The 18,976-nt window shown below is 41.1% G+C and overlaps 3 non-coding genes across 3 annotated transcripts; 2 read left to right on the forward strand and 1 right to left on the reverse strand.

The window, feature by feature from the left end:
- Positions 1–4,427: 4,427 nt before the first annotated feature.
- On the forward strand, positions 4,428–4,535 carry LOC130964329 (small nucleolar RNA R71). Its single transcript, XR_009080428.1, has one exon. It is a non-coding gene; the product is annotated as a small nucleolar RNA R71 (small nucleolar RNA).
- Positions 4,536–10,102: 5,567 nt separating this feature from the next.
- Positions 10,103–10,210, forward strand: LOC130964642 (small nucleolar RNA R71). The gene has a single exon (XR_009080728.1). It is a non-coding gene; the product is annotated as a small nucleolar RNA R71 (small nucleolar RNA).
- A 5,637-nt stretch (positions 10,211–15,847) lies between these two features.
- LOC130964416 (small nucleolar RNA R71) lies at positions 15,848–15,955 on the reverse strand. Its single transcript, XR_009080511.1, has one exon. It is a non-coding gene; the product is annotated as a small nucleolar RNA R71 (small nucleolar RNA).
- Positions 15,956–18,976: the final 3,021 nt, after the last annotated feature.

Below are 18,976 nucleotides of genomic sequence, written 5' to 3' on the forward strand. Positions count from 1 at the left end.
AAAGATGAGTAAAAGACATAAAAATCCACTTTCGGGCCCACTTGGTGTATGCTTGGGCTGACCATTAAAGCATTTTCGTGTAGAGACTCTTCTTGGAGTTAAACGCCAGCTTTTGTGCCAGTTTGGGCGTTTAACTCCCATTCTTGTGCCAGTTCCGGCGTTAAACGCCGGGCAGTTTTGAGTTGATTTGGAGCGCCAATTTGGGCCATCAAAACTCGGGCAAAGTATGGACTATTATACATTGCTGGAAAGCCCAGGATGTCTACTTTACAACGCCGTTGAGAGCGCGCCAATTGGGTTTCTGTAACTCCAGAAAATCCACATGGAGTGCATGGAGGTCAGAATCCAACAGCATCTACAGTCCTTTTCAGTCTCTGAATCAGATTTTAGCTCAGGTCCCTCAATTTCAGCTAGAAAATACCTGAAATCACAGAAAAACACACAAACTCATAGTAAAGTCCAGAAAAGTGAATTTTAATTAAAAACTAATAAAAATATACTAAAAACTAACTAAATCATACTAAAAACATACTAAAAACAATGCTAAAAAGCTTATAAATTATCCGCTCATCACAACACCAAAGTTAAATTGTTGCTTGTCCCCAAGCAACTGAAAATCAAATAAGATAAAGAGAAGAGAATATGCAATGAATTCCAAAAACATCTATGAAGATCAGTATTAATTAGATGAGCGGGGCTTTTAGCTTTTTGCCTCTGAACAGTTTTGGCATCTCACTCAATTCTTTGAAATTCAGAATGGTTGGCTTCTTTAGGCACTCAGAATCCAGATAATGTTATTGATTCTCCTAGTAGAGTATGATGATTCTTGAACATAGCTACTTTAGGAGGAGAATGGAGTGTTCTTGGTGCTCCACCCTTAGTTGTCCCATGTTGGAACTCAGTTCTCCTAGGGAGGTGTTGATTTGCTCCCAATAGTTTTGTGGAGGAAAGTGCATCCCTTGAGGTATCTCAGGGACTTCATGATGAGTGGGGTCTCTTGTTTGCTCCATCCTTTTCTTAGTGATGGGCTTGTCCTCATCAATGAGGATGTCTCCTTCTATGTCCACTCCAACTGAATAACAGAGGTGACAAATGAGATGAGGAAAGGCTAACCTTGCCAAGGTAGAGGACTTGTCCGCCACCTTATAGAGTTCTTGGGCTATAACCTCATGAACTTCCACTTCCTCTCCAATCATGATACTATGAATCATGATGGCCCGGTCTATAGTAACTTCGGACCGGTTGCTAGTGGGAATGATTGAGCGTTGGATAAACTCCAACCATCCCCTAGCTACGGGCTTGAGGTCATGCCTTCTCAATTGAACCGGCTTCCCTCTTGAATCTCTCTTCCATTGGGCGTCCTCTTCACAAATGACTGTGAGGACTTGGTCCAACCTTTGATCAAAGTTGACCCTTCTAGTGTAAGGGTGTTCATCTCCTTGCATCATGGGCAAGTTAAATGCCAACCTTACATTTTCCGGACTAAAATCTAAGTATTTCCCCCGAACCATTGTAAGCCAATTCTTTGGGTTCGGGTTCACACTTTGATCATGGCTCTTGGTGATCCATGCATTGGCATAGAACTCTTGAACCATTAAGATTCTGACTTGTTGAATGGGGTTGGTAAGAACTTCCCAACCTCTTCTTCGAATCTCATGTCGGATCTCCGGATATTCACTCTTTTTGAGTTTGAAAGGGACCTCGGGGATCACCTTCTTCAAGGCCACAACTTCATAGAAGTGGTCTTGATGCACCCTTGAGATGAATCTCTCCATCTCCCATGACTCGGAGGTGAAAGCTTTTGCCTTCCCTTTTCTCTTTCTAGAGGTTTCTCCGGCCTTGGATGCCATAAATGGTTATGGAAAAACAAAAAGCAATGCTTTTACCACACCAAACTTAAAAGGTTTGCTCGTCCTCAAGCAAAAGAAAAAAGAAGAGAGTAGAAGAAGAAGAAATGGAGAAGATGGAGGTGGCTTTGTGGTTCGGCCAAAGGGGAGAAGTAGTGTTTAGGGTGTGTGAAAATGAAGGAGTGAAGATGGGTTTATATAGGGTTGAAGAGAGGGGTAGGGTTCGGTTATGAATGGGTGGGTTTGGGAGGGAAAGTGGTTTGAATTTGAATGGTGAGGTAGGTGGGGTTTTATGAAGGATGGATGTGAGTGGTGAAGAGAAAGATGGGATTTGATAGGTGAAGGGTTTTTGGGGAAGAGGTGTTGAGGTGATTGGTAAATGGGTGAAGAAGAGAGAGGGTGGTGGGGTAGGTGGGGATACTGTGGGGTCCACAGATCCTGAGGTGTCAAGGAAAAGTCATCCCTGCACCAAATGGCGAGCAAAATTGCTCTTCATGCCAATTCTGGCGTTAAACGCCGGGCTGGTGCCCATTTCTGGCATTTAACGCCAGCTTCTTGCCCTTTCCTGGCGTTTAACGCCAGTCTGGTGCCCCTTTCTGGCGTTAAACGCCCAGAATGGTGCCAGACTGGGCGTTAAATGCCCATTTGCTAGCTTCACTGGCGTTTAAACGCCAGCAAGTTCGCCAGCAAGTTCTCCTTCAGGGTGTGCTATTTTTTTTTCTGTTTTTCATTCTGTTTTTGCTTTTTCAATTGATTTTGTGACTTCCCATGATCATCAACCTACAGAAAACATAAAATAACAAAGGAAAATAGATTAAATATAAAATTGGGTTGCCTCCCAACAAGCGCTTCTTTAACGTCAGTAGCTTGACATAGGGCTATCATGGAGCCTCAAAGATGCTCAGAGCAATGTTGGAACCTCCCAACACCAAACTTAGAGTTTGAATGTGGGGGTTCAACACCAAACTTAGAATTTGGTTGTGACCTCCCAACACCAAACTTAGAGTTTGGCTGTGGGGGCTCTGTTTGACTCTGATTTGAGAGAAGCTCTTCATGCTTCCTCTCCATGGTGACAGAGGGATATCCTTGAGCCTTAAACACAAAGGATTCTTCATTCACTTGAATGATCAATTCTCCTCTGTCCACATCAATCACAGCCTTTGCTGTGGCTAGGAAGGGTCTGCCAAGGATGATAGATTCATCCATGCACTTCCCAGTCTCTAGGACTATGAAATCAGCAGGGATGTAATGGTCTTCAACTTTTACCAGAACATCTTCTACAAGTCCATAAGCTTATTTTCTTGAGTTGTCTGCCATCTCTAGTGAGATTCTTGCAGCTTGCACCTCAAAGATCCCTAGCTTCTCCATTACAGAGAGAGGCATAAGGTTTACACTTGATCCTAAGTCACACAGAGCCTTCTTAAAGGTCAGGGTGCCTATGGTACAAGGTATTGAAAACTTCCCAGGATCTTGTCTTTTTTGAGGTAATCTCTGCCTAGACAAGTCATCCAGTTCTTTGGTGAGCAAAGGGGGTTCATCCTCCCAAGTCTCATTACCAAATAACCTGTCATTTAGCTTCATGATTGCTCCAAGGTATTTAGCAACTTGCTCTTCAGTGACATACTCATCCTCTTCAGAGGAAGAATACTCATCAAAGCTCATGAATGGCAGAAGTAAATCTAATGGAATCTCTATGGTCTCATTATGAGCCTCAGATTCCCATGGTTCCTCATTGGGGAACTCATTGGAGGTCAGTGGACGTCCATTGAGGTCTTCCTCAGTGGCGTTCACTGCCTCTTCATCCTCTCCAAGTTCAGCCAAATTGATGGCCTTGCACTCTCCTTTTGGATTTTCTTCTGTATTGCTTGGAAGAGTACTAGGAGGGAGTTCAGTAATTTTCTTGCTCAGCTGTCCCACTTGTGCCTCCAAATTCCTAACGGAGGACCTTGTTTCAGTCATGAAACTTTGAGTGGTCTTGATTAGATCAGAGACCATGGTTGCTAACTCAGAGTGGTTCTGTTTAGAATTCTCTGTCTGTTGCTGAGAAGATGATGGAAAAGGCTTGCTATTGCTAAACCTGTTTCTTCCACCATTATTGTTGTTGAAACCTTATTGAGGTCTCTGTTGATCCTTCCATGAGAGATTTGGATGATTTCTCCATGAAGAATTATAGGTGTTTCCATAGGGTTCTCCCATGTAATTCACCTCTTCCATTGAAGGGTTCTCAGGATCATAAGCTTCTTCTTCAGATGAAGCATCCTTAGTACTGCCTGGTGCATTTTGCATTCCAGACAGACTTTGAGAAATCAAATTAACTTGCTGAGTCAATATCTTGTTCTGAGCCAATATGGCATTCAGAGTATCAATTTCAAGAACTCCTTTCTTCTGATTTGTCCCATTGTTCACAGGATTCCTTTCAGAAGTGTACATGAATTGGTTATTTGCAACCATTTCAATTAGTTCTTGAGCTTCTGTAGGCGTCTTCTTCAGATGAAGAGATCCTCCAGCAGAGCTATCCAATGACATCTTAGATAGTTCAGAGAGACCATCATAGAAAATACCTATGATGCTCCATTCAGAAAGCATGTCAGAGGGACACTTTCTGATCAATTGTTTGTATCTTTCCCAAGCTTCATAGAGGGATTCACCTTCCTTCTGTTTGAAGGTTTGGACTTCCACTCTAAGCTTACTCAATTTTTGAGGTGGAAAGAACTTTGCCAAGAAGGCATTAGCTAGCTTTTCCCAAGAGTTCAGGCTTTCTTTAGGTTGTGAATCCAACCATATCCTAGCTCTGTCTTTTACAGCAAAAGGGAATAGCATAAGTCTGTAGACCTCAGGGTCAACCCCATTAGTCTTGACAGTGTCACAGATTTGCAAGAACTCAGCTAAAAGCTGATGAGGATCTTCCAATGGAAGTCCATGGAACTTGCAATTCTGTTGCATTAGAGAAACTAATTGAGGCTTAAGCTCAAAGTTGTTTGCTCCAATGGCAGGGATAGAGATGCTTCTCCCATAGAAGTCGGGAGTAGGTGCAGTAAAGTCACCCAGCACCTTCCTTGCATTGTTGGCATTGTTGTTGTTTTCGGCTGCCATGGGTTCTTCTTCTTTGAAGATTTCTGTTAGGTCCTCTACAGAGAGTTGTGCCTTAGCTTCTCTTAGCTTTTGCTTCAAGGTCCTTTCAAGTTTAGGGTCAGCCTCAACAAGAATGCTTTTATCTTTGCTCCTGCTCATATGAAAGAGAAGAGAACAAGAAAGTATGGAATCCTCTATGTCACAGTATAGAGATTCCTTGAGGTGTCAGAGGAAAAGAAAAATAGAAGAAAGAGGTAGAAGAATTTGAACGGAGGTGGTTGTCAGTCACACGTTCATAGGTGAGAATGATGATGAGTGTCACGGATCATCACATTCATCAAGTTGAAGAACAAGTGATATCTTGGAACAAGAACAAGCGGAATTGAATAGAAGAACAATAGTAATTGCATTAATACTCGAGGTACAGCAGAGCTCCACACCTTAATCTATGGTGTGTAGAAACTCCACCGTTGAAAATACATAAGAACAAGAGTGATCATTGGTTTCGGCCCCAGAGAGGGAACCAGAAGAACCAAGATGAAAATACAATAGTAAAAGGTCCTACTTATAGGGAACTAGTAGCTTAAGAATTACAAAGATGAGTAAATGACATAAAAATCCACTTCCGGGCCCACTTGGTGTGTGCTTGGGCTGAGCAATGAAGCATTTTTCGTGTAGAGACTCTTCTTGGAGTTAAACGCCAGCTTTTGTGCCAGTTTGGGCGTTTAACTCCCATTTAGGTGCCAGTTCCGGCGTTTAACGCTGGGAATTCTGAGGGTGACTTTGAACGCCGGTTTGGGCCATCAAATCTTGGGCAAAGTATAGACTATCATATATTGATGGAAAGCTCAGGATGTCTACTTTCCAACGCCGTTGAGAGCGCGCCAATTGGGCTTCTGTAGCTCCAGAAAATCCACTTCGAGTGCAGGGAGGTCAGAATCCAACAGCATCTACAGTCCTTTTCAGTCTCTGGATCAGATTTTTGCTCAGGTCCCTCAATTTCAGCCAGAAAATACCTGAAATCACAGAAAAACACACAAACTCATAGTAAAGTCCAGAAAAGTGAATTTTAACTAAAAACTAATAAAAATATACTAAAAACTAACTAGATCATACTAAAAACATACTAAAAACAATGCCAAAAAGCGTATAAATTATCCGCTCATCACAACACCAAACTTAAATTGTTGCTGTCCTCAAGCAACTGAAAATCAAATAAGATAAAAAGAAGAGAATATACTATAGACTCCAAATTATCAATGAACTTAGCTCCAAATTAGATGAGCGGGACTAGTAGCTTTTGCCTCCGAACAGTTTTGGCATCTCACTCTATCCTTTGAAATTCAGAATGATTGGCTCTTTAGGAACTCAGAATCCAGATAGTGTTATTGATTCTCCTAGTTAAGTATGATGATTCTTGAACACAGCTACTATTGAGTCTTGGCCGTGGCCCAAAGCACTCTGTCTTCCAGTATTACCACCGGATACATACATGCCACAGACACATAATGGGTGAACCTTTTCAGATTGTGACTCAGCTTTGCTAGAGTCCCAATTAGAGGTGTCCAGGGTTCTTAAGCACACTCTTTTTGCCTTGGATCACAACTTTATTTCTTTCTTTTTCTTTCTTTTTCTTTTTCTCCCCTTTTTTTTTTTTTTTTTGTATTCACTGCTTTTTCTTGCTTCAAGAATCATTTTTATGATTTTCAGATCCTCAGTAACATGTCTCCTTTTTCATCATTCTTTCAAGAGCCAACAATTTTAACATTCATGAACAACAAATTCAAAAGACATATGCACTGTTCAAGCATACATTCAGAAAACAAAAAGTATTGTCACCACATCAAACTAATTAAGCTAGTTTAAAGATGAATTTGAAATCCTGTACTTCTTGTTCTTTTGTGATTAAAAACAGTTTTCATTTAAGAAAGGTGATGGATTCATAGGACATTCATAACTTTAAGGCATAGACACTAAGACACTAATGATCACAAGATACAAACATGAACAAACATAAAGCATAAATTTTCGAAAAACAAGAAAATAAAGAACAAGGAGATTAAAGAACGGGTCCACCTAGTGATGGCGGCTTGTTCTTCCTCTTGAAGATCTTATGGAGTGCTTGAGCTCCTCAATGTCTCTTCCTTGTCTTTGTTGCTCCTCTCTCATGATTCTTTGATCTTCTCTAATTTCATGGAGGAGGATGGAATGTTCTTGGTGCTCCACCTTAGTTGTCCCATGTTGGAACTCAATTCTCCTAGGGAGGTGTTAATTTACTCCCAATAGTCTTGTGGAGGAAAGTGCATCCCTTGAGGCATCTCAGGGATCTCATGATGAGAGGGGTCTCTTGTTTGCTCCATCCTTTTCTTAGTGATGAGCTTGAGGTCATGCCTTCTCAGTTGAACCGGCTTCCCTCTTGAGTTTCTCTTCCATTGAGCGCCCTCTTCACAAATGTTTATGAGGACTTGGTCCAACCTTTGATCAAAGTTGACCCTTCTTCATGGCCACAACTTCATAGAAGTGGTCTTGATGCACCCTTGAGATGAATCTCTCCATCTCCCATGACTCGGAGGTGGAAGCTTTTGCCTTCCCTTTCCTCTTTCTAGAGGTTCTCCGGCCTGGATGCCATAAATGGTTATGGAAAAACAAAAAGCAATGCTTTTACCACACCAAACTTAAAAGGTTTGCTCGTCCTCGAGCAAAAGAAGAAAGAAAAGAGTAGAAGAAGAAGAAATGAGGAAGAAGGGAATGGATTTGTGTTCGGCCAAAGAGGGGGAGAAGTGGTGTTTAGGTTGTGTGAAAATGAAGGGGTGAAGAAGGGTTTATATAGGGGTGGAAGGGAGGGGTAGGGTTCGGTCATGTATGGGTGGGTTTGGGAGGGAAAGTGGTTTGAATTTGAAGGGTGAGGTAGGTGGGGTTTTATGAAGGATGGATGTGAGTGGTGAAGAGAAAGATGGAATTTGATAGGTGAAGGGTTTTTGGGGAAGAGGTATTGAGGTGATTGGTGAATGGGTGAAGAAGAAGAGAGAGTGGTGGGGTAGGTGGGGATCCTGTGGGGTCCACAGATCCTGAGGTGTCAAGGAAAAGTCATCCCTGCACCATATGGCATTCAAAATCACGTTTTGAGCCAATTCTGGCGTTAAACGCCGGGCTGGTGCCCCTTTCTGGTGTTTAACGCCAGGTTCTTGCTTTTTCCTGGCGTTTAACGCCAGTCTGGTGCCCTTTTCTGGCGTTAAACGCCCAGAATGGTGCCAGACTGGGCGTTAAACGCCCAACTGCTAACCTTACTTGCGTTTAAACGCCAGTAGGTTCTTCCTCCAGGGTGTGCTATTTTTCTTCCTGTTTTTCATTCTGTTTTTGCTTTTTCAATTGATTTTGTGACTTCTCATGATCATCAACCTATAAAATAAAATAACAAAAGAAAATAGATAAAATATAACATTGGGTTGCCTCCCAACAAGCGCTTCTTTAATGTCAGTAGCTTGACAGAGGGCTCTCATGGAGCCTCACAGATACTCAGAGCAATGTTGGAACCTCCCAACACCAAACTTAGAGTTTGAATGTGGGGGTTCAACACCAAACTTAGAGTTTGGTTGTGGCCTCCCAGCACCAAACTTAGAGTTTGACTGTGGGGGCTCTGTTTGACTCTGATTGAGAGAAGCTCTTCATGCTTCTCTCCATGGTGACAGAGGGATATCCTTGAGCCTTAAACACAAAGGATTCTTCATTCACTTGAATGATCAGTTCACCTCCATCAACATCAATCACAGCCTTTGCTGTGGCTAGGAAGGGTCTGCCAAGGATGATAGATTCATCCATGCACTTCCCAGTCTCTAGGACTATGAAATCAGCAGGGATGTAATGGTCTTCAATCTTCACCAAAACATCCTCTACAACTCCATAAGCTTGTTTTCTTGAATTGTCTGCCATCTCTAGTGAGATTCTTGCAGCTTGCACCTCAAAGATCCCTAGCTTCTCCATTACAGAGAGAGGCATGAGGTTTACACTTGACCCTAAGTCACACAGAGCCTTCTTGAAGGTCATGGTGCCTATGGTACAAGGTATTGAAAACATCCCAGGATCTTGTCTCTTTTGAGGTAATTTCTGCCTAGACAAGTCATCCAGTTCTTTGGTGAGCAAAGGGGGTTCATCCTCCCAAGTCTCATTTCCAAATAACTTGTCATTTAGCTTCATGATTGCTTCAAGGTATTTAGCAACTTGCTCTTCAGTGACATACTCATCCTCTTCAGAGGAAGAATACTCATCAGAGCTCATGAAAGGTAGAAGTAAGTCCAATGGAATCTCTATGGTCTCATTTTGAGCCTCAGATTCCCATGGTTCCTCATTGGGAAACTCATTGGAGGCCAGTGGACGTCCATTGAGGTCTCTCTCAGTGGCGTTCACTGCCTCTCCTTCCTCTCCAAATTCGGCCATGTTGATGGCCTTGCACTCTCCTTTTGGATTTTCTTCTGTATTGCTTGGAAGAGTACTAGGAGGGAGTTCAGTAATTTTCTTGCTCAGCTGACCCACTTGTGCCTCCAAGTTCCTAATGGAGGACCTTGTTTCAGTCATGAAACTTTGAGTGGTTTTGATTAGATCAGAGACCATGGTTGCTAAGTCAGAGGGGTTCTGCTTAGAATTTCTCTGTTGCTGAGAAGATGATGGAAAAGGCTTGCCATTGCTAAACCTGTTTCTTCCACCATTATTGTTGTTGAAACCTTGTTGAGGTCTCTTGATTCTTCCATGAGAAATTGGGTGATTTCTCAATGAAGAATTATAGGTGTTTCCATAGGGTTCTCCTAGGTAATTCACCTCTTCCATTGAAGGGTTTCAGGATCATAAGCTTCTTCTTCAGATGAAGCATCCTTAGTACTGTTGGTGCATTTTGCATTCCAGACAGACTTTGAGAAATCAAATTGACTTGTTGAGTCAATATCTGTTCTGAGCCAGAATGGCATTCAGAGTATCAATCTCAAGAACTCCTTTCTTCTGACTTGTCCCATTGTTCACAGGATTCCTTTCAGAAGTGTACATGAATTGGTTATTTGCAACCATTTCAATTAGCTCTTGAGCTTCTGTAGTGTCTTCTTCAGATGAAGAGATCCTCCAGCAGAGCTATCCAAAGACATCTTGGATAGTTCAGAGAGACCATCATAGAAAATACCTATGATGCTCCATTCAGAAAGCATGTCTGAAGGACACTTTCTGATCAATTGTTTGTATCTTTCCCAAGCTTCATAGAGGGATTCTCCATCCTTCTGTCTGAAGGTTTGGACTTCCACTCTAAGCTTACTCAATTTTTGAGGTGGAAGAACTTGCCAAGAAGGCATTGACTAGCTTTTCCATGAGTCCAGGCTCTCTTTAGGTGTGAGTCCAACCATGTCCTAGCTCTGTCTCTTACAGCAAAAGGGAATAGCATAAGTCTGTAGACCTCAGGGTCAACCCCATTAGTCTTGACAGTGTCACAGATTTGCAAGAATTCAGCTAAGAACTGATGAGGATCTTCCAATGGAAGTCCATGGAACTTGCAATTTTGTTGCATTAGAGAAACTAATTGAGGCTTAAGCTCAAAGTTGTTTGCTCCAATGGCAGGGATAGAGATGCTTCTCCCATAGAAGTCGGGAGTAGGTGCAGTTAAGTCACCAAGCACCTTCCTTGCATTGTTGGCATTGTTGTTATTTTCGGCTGCCATGGGTTCTTCTTCTTTGAAAATTTCTGTTAGGTCCTCTACAGAGAGTTGTGCCTTAGCTTCTCTTAGCTTTCGCTTCAAGGTCCTTTCAGGTTCAGGGTCAGCTTCAACAAGAATGCCTTTGTCTTTGTTCCTGCTCATATGAAAGAGAAGAAAACAAGAAAATATGGAATCCTCTATGTCACAGTATAGAGATTCCTTGAGGTGTCAGAGGAAAAGAAAAGTAGAAGACAGAAGTAGAAAATTCGAACTTATCAAAGAAGATGGAGTTCGAATTTTGCATTAAGGAATAGAGTTAGTTCATAAATAGAAGGATGTGAGAAGAAGGGAAGTAATTTTCGAAAATTGAGTGAAAGATTTTGAAAACATTTTGAAAAACACTACTTGATTTTCGAAAATAAGAGTGGGAAAGAAATCAAGTGATTTTTGAAAAAGATTTTGAAATTAGAAATCAAAAGATTGATTGAAAACTATTTTGAAAAAGATGTGGTTAAGAGATATGATTGGTTTTAAAAAGATGTGATTGAGAAGATATGATTGAAAAACATTTTAAAAAGATTGATTTTGAAAATCAATGTCTTGGCTATCAAGAAAAGATATGATTCAAACATTAAACCTTTCTCAACAGAAAAGGCAACATACTTGAAATGTTGAATCAAATCATTAATTGATAGCAAGTATGTTTGAAAAAGGAAAGAAATTGATTTGAAAACATTTGATTGAAAAGATATGATTTGAAAAAGATTTGATTTTGAAAACCTTTGAAAACTTGAAAAAAAAAAATTGATTTGAAAACAAAATCTTCCCTCTTGTGCCATCCTGGCGTTAAACGCCCAGAATGGTGCACATTCTGGCGTTTAACGCCCAAAACTCTACCCTTTGGGCGTTAAACGCCCAGCCAGGCACCCTGGCTGGCGTTTAAACGCCAGTCTGTCTTCTTCATGGGCATTTTTGAATGCCCGCTTTTCTGTGTGATTCCTCTGCAGTATGTTTGAATCTTCAATTCCTGTATATTGACTTGAAAAGACACAAATTAAAAATATTTTTGGATTTTTAAATAATGAGGAATAATCAAAATGCAACTAAAATCAAATAACAATGCATGCAAGACACAAACTAGCAGTTTGTATACTATTGACACTAACAAAATGAGAATGCACATGAGAAATAACAAAACACTCAAGTCAATAGAATTCAAAGATCAAAACAAGGAAATCATCAAGAACAACTTGAAGATTAACGAAGACACATGCATAAATTTGAAAAATGCAAGAAGAACAGAAACATGCAATTGACACCAAACTTAAAATGAGACACTTAGACTTAAACAAGAAATATTTTTGGATTTTATGATTTGTAATTTTTTTGGATTTTCGAAAATTAAGTGAAAAAGAAAATAAAGGTATCAAAATTCTTAATGAGAATTCCAGGAATCATGCAATGTTAGTCTAAAGCTTTAGTCTAAAGGAATTAGACATGGCTAGCCAAGCTTCAGCAAGACATTGCATTCAAGAGCTAAATTGATGAGGATCAATCAGTGATGAGTGGATAATTTGTACGCTTTTTGGCATTGTTTTTAGTATGTTTTTGGTAGTTTTAGTTGAGTTATTAGTATATTTTTATTAATTTTTAGCTAAAATTCACTTTTCTGGACTTTACTATGAGTTTGTGTGTTTTTCTGTGATTTTAGGTATTTTCTGGCTGAAATTGAGGGATCTGAGCAAAAATCTGATCCAGAGACTCAAAAGGACTGCAGATGCTGTTGGATTCTGACCTCCCTGCACTCGCAGTGGATTTTCTGGAGCTACAGAAGCCCAATTGGCGCGCTCTCAACGGCGTTGGAAAGTAGACATCCTGGGCTTTCCAGCAATATATAATAGTCCATACTTTGCCCAAGATTTGATGGCCCAAACCGGCGTTCAAAGTCACCTCAAGAAATTCCAGCGTTAAACGCCGGAACTGGCACCTAAATGGGAGTTAAACGCCCAAACTGGAATAAAAGCTGGCGTTTAACTCCAAGAAGAGTCTCTACACGAAAATGCTTCAATGCTCAGCCCAAGCACACACCAAGTGGGCCCGGAAGTGGATTTTTATGTCATTTACTCATCTTTGTACACCTTAGGCTACTAGTTATCTATAAGTAGGACCTTTACTATTGTATCAGAGGACTTTGGGGTAGCTATCTTCGTTTATGCTATCTTAGATCATTGGGAGGTGGCCATTCGGCCATGCCTAGACTTGTTCTTATGTATTTCAACGGTGGAGTTTCTACACACCATAGATTAAGGTGTGGAGCTCTCTGTACTCGAGTATTAATGCAATTACTATTGTTCTTCTATTCAATTCCGCTTGTTCTTTGTCCAAGATATCACTTGTTCTTCAACTTGATGAAGGTGATGATTGACGCCCATCATCATCTCACCCATGAACAAAGTGACTGACAACCACTCTTGTTCTACAAGCATTCGAGGCTTAGTGAATATCTCTTGGATTCTGATTGCACGATGCATGGTTGATCGCCTGACAACCGAGTGCTCGCCTGACAAACGAGCCAGCCATTCCGTGAGATCAGAGTCTTCGTGGTATAGGCGAGAACTGATGGCGGCATTCAAGAGAATCCGGAAGGTCTCACTTGTCTGTGGTATTCTGAGTAGGATTCAATGATTGAATGACTGTGACGTGCTTCAAACTCCTAGCAGGCTAGGGCGTTAGTGACAGACGCAAAAGTATCAATGGATATTATTCCGGCCTGAACGAGAACCGACAGATGATTAGCCTATGCTGTGACAGAGCATCAGGGACGTATTTTCACTGAGAGGATGGGAGGTAGCTGCTGACAACAGTGAAACCCTACACAAGCTTGAAAGGAGAGTAAGAAGGATTGGATGAAGGCAGTAGGAAAGCAGAGAGACGAAAGGGAAGGCATCTTCATACGCTTGTCTGAAGCTCAATGATATACACCATCTTTATGCTTTATTGTTTCACTATACCCATAGTCTGCCTGATGAGATTTACAAGATGACCATAGCTTGCTTCATCTCTCGTGGGATCGACCCTTACTCGCGTAAGGCTTTATTACTGGACGACCCAGTGCACTTGCCTGGTTAGTTGTGCGAAGTTTGTTTATGCCATGGTATTGAGCCCAAGTCTTTGGAGCCATTACTAGGGATTGTTATGTTTTGAAAAGTATTGATCACAATTTCGTGCACCAAGTTTTGGCGCCGTTGCCGGGGATTGTTCTTGTGTATGGACAACTGACGGTTCATCTGTGCTTAGATTAGGCATTTATTTTTTTTTTCGAAATTCTTGAAGGTGAATTCTAGAGTTTCATGATGATTTGTTGAAAATCTGGCGGCTGAAAAGCCATGTCTAATCTTATTGGACCGAGGTTTCAACTGATCATCACCAAATAGCTGTTGATCTCTATCAATCTTGCTATTGGAGCATGATCTGCTAAGGCTTGGCTGGCTATTGGCCATGTCTAGTGTTTTGGACCGAAGCTTTCTTTGAAAGCTTGGCTGGCTGTGGAAGCCATGTCTAATTCCTGGACCTGAGTCTTAGACTAGCATTGCACTGATTCCTGGAATTCTCATTAAGATTTTGATATCTTTTTCCACTAATTTCGAAAAAAAAAAATACACAAAATCATAAAACCAAAAATATTTGATGTTCTGCTTAAGTTTAGTGTCTCATCTTAAGTTTGGTGTCAATAGCATGCATTCATTCATGTGTCTTAAAGACCTTCAAGTAATCTTGATGATTTCTTACTCTTGATCTTTGAATTCTTTGACTTGAGTGTTTATGTGTCTCATATAGTGTCAGTAGTATACAAAATGCTAAGTTTGGTGTCTTGCATGCATTGTTATTTGATTCTTGTTGCATTTTGATTATTAAAAAAATCCAAAAAATATTTTTTATTTGTGTCTTCTCAAGTCAATAATACAAGGAATTGAAGATTCAGAACATACTGCAGAGGAATTATACAGAAAAAGCTGGGCATTCAAAATGCCCAGTGAAGAAGGCAGGACTGGCGTTTTAAACGCCAGCCAGGGTACCTGGTTGGGCGTTTAACGCCCAAAAAGGGTGCATTTTGGGCGTTAAACGCCAGAATGGATACCATTCTGGGCGTTTAACGCCAGGATGGTGCTAGGGGGAGAATTTTGTTTTCAATCAATTTTTTTCAAGTTTTCAAAGTTTTTCAAAATCAAATCTTTTTCAAATCATATCTTTTCAATCAAATGTGTTTCAAAATCAATTTCTTTCCTTTTTCAAAGATACTTACAACAAATTAATGATTGATTGAACATTTTTTGCCTTTTCTGTTGAGGAAGGTTTATGTTTGAATCATATCTTTTCGTGTTAGGCAGTCACTAATTTTTAAAATCAAAATCTTTTTTTTAAAATTGTTTCAAATCATATCTTTTTAAAATTGTTTCAATCATATCTTCCCAATCACATCTTTTTCAAAATAAGTTTTCAATCAAATCCCTTTAAATTTCAAATCTTTTTCAAAAATCACTTGATTTCTTTTCCACTCTTATTTTCGAAAATCAATTAAGTGTTTTTCAAAAATGTTTTCAAAATCTTCTAATTAATTTTTGAAAAATCTCCTTCTCTTCTTTCTATTTCTCTTTTCCTTGACACCTCAAGGAATCTCTATACTGTGACATAGAGGACTCCACATTTTCTGTTCTCTTCTCTTTCATATGAGCAGGAGCAGAGACAAAGGCATTCTGTTGAAGCTGATCCTGAACCCGAAGGACTTGAAGAGAAAGCTAAGAGAAGCCAAAGCACAACTCTCTTTAGAGGACCTGACCGAATTCCTCAAAGAAAAAGAAGACATGGCAGCCGAAAAACAACAACAATGCCAACAATGCAAGGAAGGTGCTGGGTGACTTACTGCACCTACTCCCGACTTCTATGGGAGAAGTATCTCTATCCCTGCCATGGAGCAAACAAATTGAGCTTAAGCCTCAATTAGTTTCTCTAATGCAACAGAATTGCAAGTTCCATGGACTTCCAATAGAAGATCTCATCAGTTCTTAGCTGAATTCTTGCAAATCTGTGACAGTCAAGACAATGGGGTAGACCCTGAGGTCTATAGACTGATGCTATTCCCTTTTGCTGTAAGAGACAGAGCTAGAATATGGTGGACTCTCAACCTAAAGAAGCCTGGACTCTTGGGGAAAAGCTAGTCAATGCCTTCTTGGCAAAGTTCTTTCCACCACAAAGATGGAGTAAGCTTAGAGTGGAAGTCCAAACCTTCAGACAGAAGGATGGAGAATCCCTCTATGAAGCTTGGGAAAGATACAAACAATTAATCAGAAGATGTCCCTCAGACATGCTTTCTGAATGGAGCATCATAGGTATCTTCTATGATGGTCTCTCTGAACTATCCAAGATGTCTTTGGATAGCTCTGCTGGAGGATCTCTTCATTTGAAGAAGACGCCTACAGAGGCTCAAGAGCTAATTGAAATGGTTGCAAATAACCAATTCATGTACACTTCTGAAAGGAATCCTGTGAATAATGGGACTAGTCAGAAGAAAGGAGTTCTTGAGATTGACACTCTGAATGCCATACTGGCTCAGAACAAGATTGACTCAACAAGTCAATTTGATTTCTCAAAGTCTGTCTGGAATGCAAAATGCACCAAGCAGTACTAAGGATGCTTCATCTGAGGAAGAAGCTTATGATCCTGAGAACCCTTCAATGGAAGAGGTGAATTACCTAGGAGAACCCTATGGAAACACCTATAATTCTTCATGGAGAAATCCCAAATTTCTCATGGAAGAATCAAGAGAGACCTCAACAAGGTTTCAATAACAATAATGGTGGAAGAAACAGGCTTGGCAATAACAAGCCTTTTCCATCATCTTCTCAGCAACAGACAGAGAGTTCTAAGCAGAATACCTCTGACTTAGCAACAATGGTCTCTGATCTAATCAAAATCACTCAAAGTTTCATGAATGAAACAAGGTCCTCCATCAGAAATTTGGAAGGACAAGTGGGACAGCTGAGCAAGAAAATTACTGAACTCCCTCCTAGTACTCTCCCAAGTAATACAGAAGAAAATCCAAAAGGAGAGTGCAAAGCCATAAACATGGCCGAATATGGAGAGGAAAGAGAGGAGGTGGACGCCACTGAGGAAGACTCAATGGGCGTGCACCAACTCCTCTGAGTTCCCAATGAGGAACCATGGGAATCCGAGGCTCAAAATGAGACCATAGAGATTCCATTGGACTTACTTCTGCCTTTCATGAGCTCTGATGAGTATTCTTCCTCTGAATGAACCTCCTTTGCTCACCAAAGAATTGGATGACTTGTCTAGGCAGGAATACCTCAAAAGAGACAAGATCCTGGGAAGTTTCAATACCTTGTACCATAGGCACCATGACCTTCAAGAAGGCCTTGTGTGACTAGGGTCAAGTGTGAACCTCATGCCTCTCTCTGTAATGGAGAAGCTAGGGATCTTTGAGGTACAAGCTGCAAGAATCTCATTGGAGATGGCAGACAACTCAAAAAAACAAGCTCATGGACTTGTAGAGAATGTTTGGTAAAAGTTGAAGACCATTACATCCCTACTGATTTCATAGTCCTAGAGACTGGGAAGGCATGGATGAATCATCATCCTTGGCAGACCCTTCCTAGCCACAGCAAAGGCTGTGATTGATGTTGATAGAGGTGAACTAATCATTCAAGTGAATGAAGAATCCCTTGTGTTTAAGACTCAAGGATATCCCTCTGTCACCATGGAGATGAAGCTTGAAGAGCTTCCCTCAAATCAGAGACAAATAGAGCCCCCAAAGTCAAACTCTAAGTTTGGTGTTGGAGGCCACAACCAAACTCTAAGTTTGTGTTGAACCCCCACATTCAAACTCTAAGTTTGGTGTTGGGAGGTTCCCACATTGCTCTGATCATTTGTAAGGCTCATTGAGAGCCCTCTGTCAAGCTACTGACATTAAAGAAGCGCTTGTTGGGAGGCAACCCAATGATTATATCTTATATATTTTCTTTTGTTATTTTATGTTTTTTGTAGGTTGATGATCATAAGAAGTCACAAAATCAATGAAAAAAGAAAAAACAAAATGAAAAACAGGAAGAAAAACAGCACACCCTGGAGGAAGATGCTGCTGGCGTTCAAACGCCAGTGAGCTTAGCAGTTGGGCGTTTAACGCCCAGTCTGGCACCATTCTGGGCGTTTAACGCCAGAAAGGGGCACCAGACTGGCGTTAAACGCCAGAAAAGGGCTAAAACCTGGCCTTAAACGCCAGGAATGGGCACCAGCCCGGTGTTTAACGCCAGAAATGGCTCAAAACGTGGATTTTGATGCCATTTGGTGCAGGGATGACTTTTCCTTGACACCACAGGATCTGTGGACCCCTTCACCTATCAAATCCCATCTCTCTCTTCACCACTCACATCCATCCTTCATAAATCCCCACCAACCTCACCCTTCAAATTTAAATCATTTTCACACTACCTAAACACCACTTCTCCCCCTATTTGGCCGAATACACCACCATCTCCCTCTCCCTCATTTCTTCTTCTTCTACTCTCTTCTTTCTTCTTTTTCTCGAGGACGAGCAAACATTTTAAGTTTGGTGTGGTAAAAGCGTTGCTTTTTCATAACCATTATGGAATCCAAGGCCGGAGAAACCTCTAAAAAGAGGAAAGGGAAGGCAAAAGCTTCCACCTCCGAGTCATGGGAGATGGATAGATTCATCTCAAGGGTGCATCAAGACCACTTCTATGAAGTTGTGGCCTTGAAGAAGGTGATCCCCGAGGTCCCCTTTTCACTCAAAAAGGGTGAATATCCGGAGATCCGCCATGAGATCCGAAGAAGAGGTTGGGAAGTACTTACCAACCCCATTCAACAAGTCGGAATCTTGATGGTTCAAGAGTTCTATGCCAATGCATGGATCACCAAGAACCATGATCAAAGTGTGAACCCGGATCCAAAGAATTATCTTACTATGGTTCGGGGGAAATACTTGGATTTTAATCCGGAAAGTGTGAGGGTAGCGTTCAACTTGCCTATGATGCAAGGAGATGAACACCCTTACACAAGAAGGGTCAACTTTGATCAAAGGTTGGACCAAGTCCTCACAGTTATAGGTGAAGAGGGCGCATAATGGAAGAAAGATTCAAGAGGCAAGCCGGTCCAATTGAGAAGGCATGACCTCAAGCCCGTGGCTAGAGGATGGTTAGAGTTCATTCAACGCTCAATCATTCCCACTAGCAACCCGGTCCGAAGTTACTCTAGACCGGGCCATCATGATTCATAGTATCATGATTGGAGAAGAAGTGGAAGTTCATGAGGTTATAGCCCAAGAACTCTATAAAGTGGCGGACAAGTCTTCCACCTT

The sequence above is a fragment of the Arachis stenosperma genome, chromosome 2 (assembly GCF_014773155.1).
Source record: "Arachis stenosperma cultivar V10309 chromosome 2, arast.V10309.gnm1.PFL2, whole genome shotgun sequence".
Classification (NCBI taxonomy): Eukaryota; Viridiplantae; Streptophyta; class Magnoliopsida; order Fabales; family Fabaceae; genus Arachis; species Arachis stenosperma.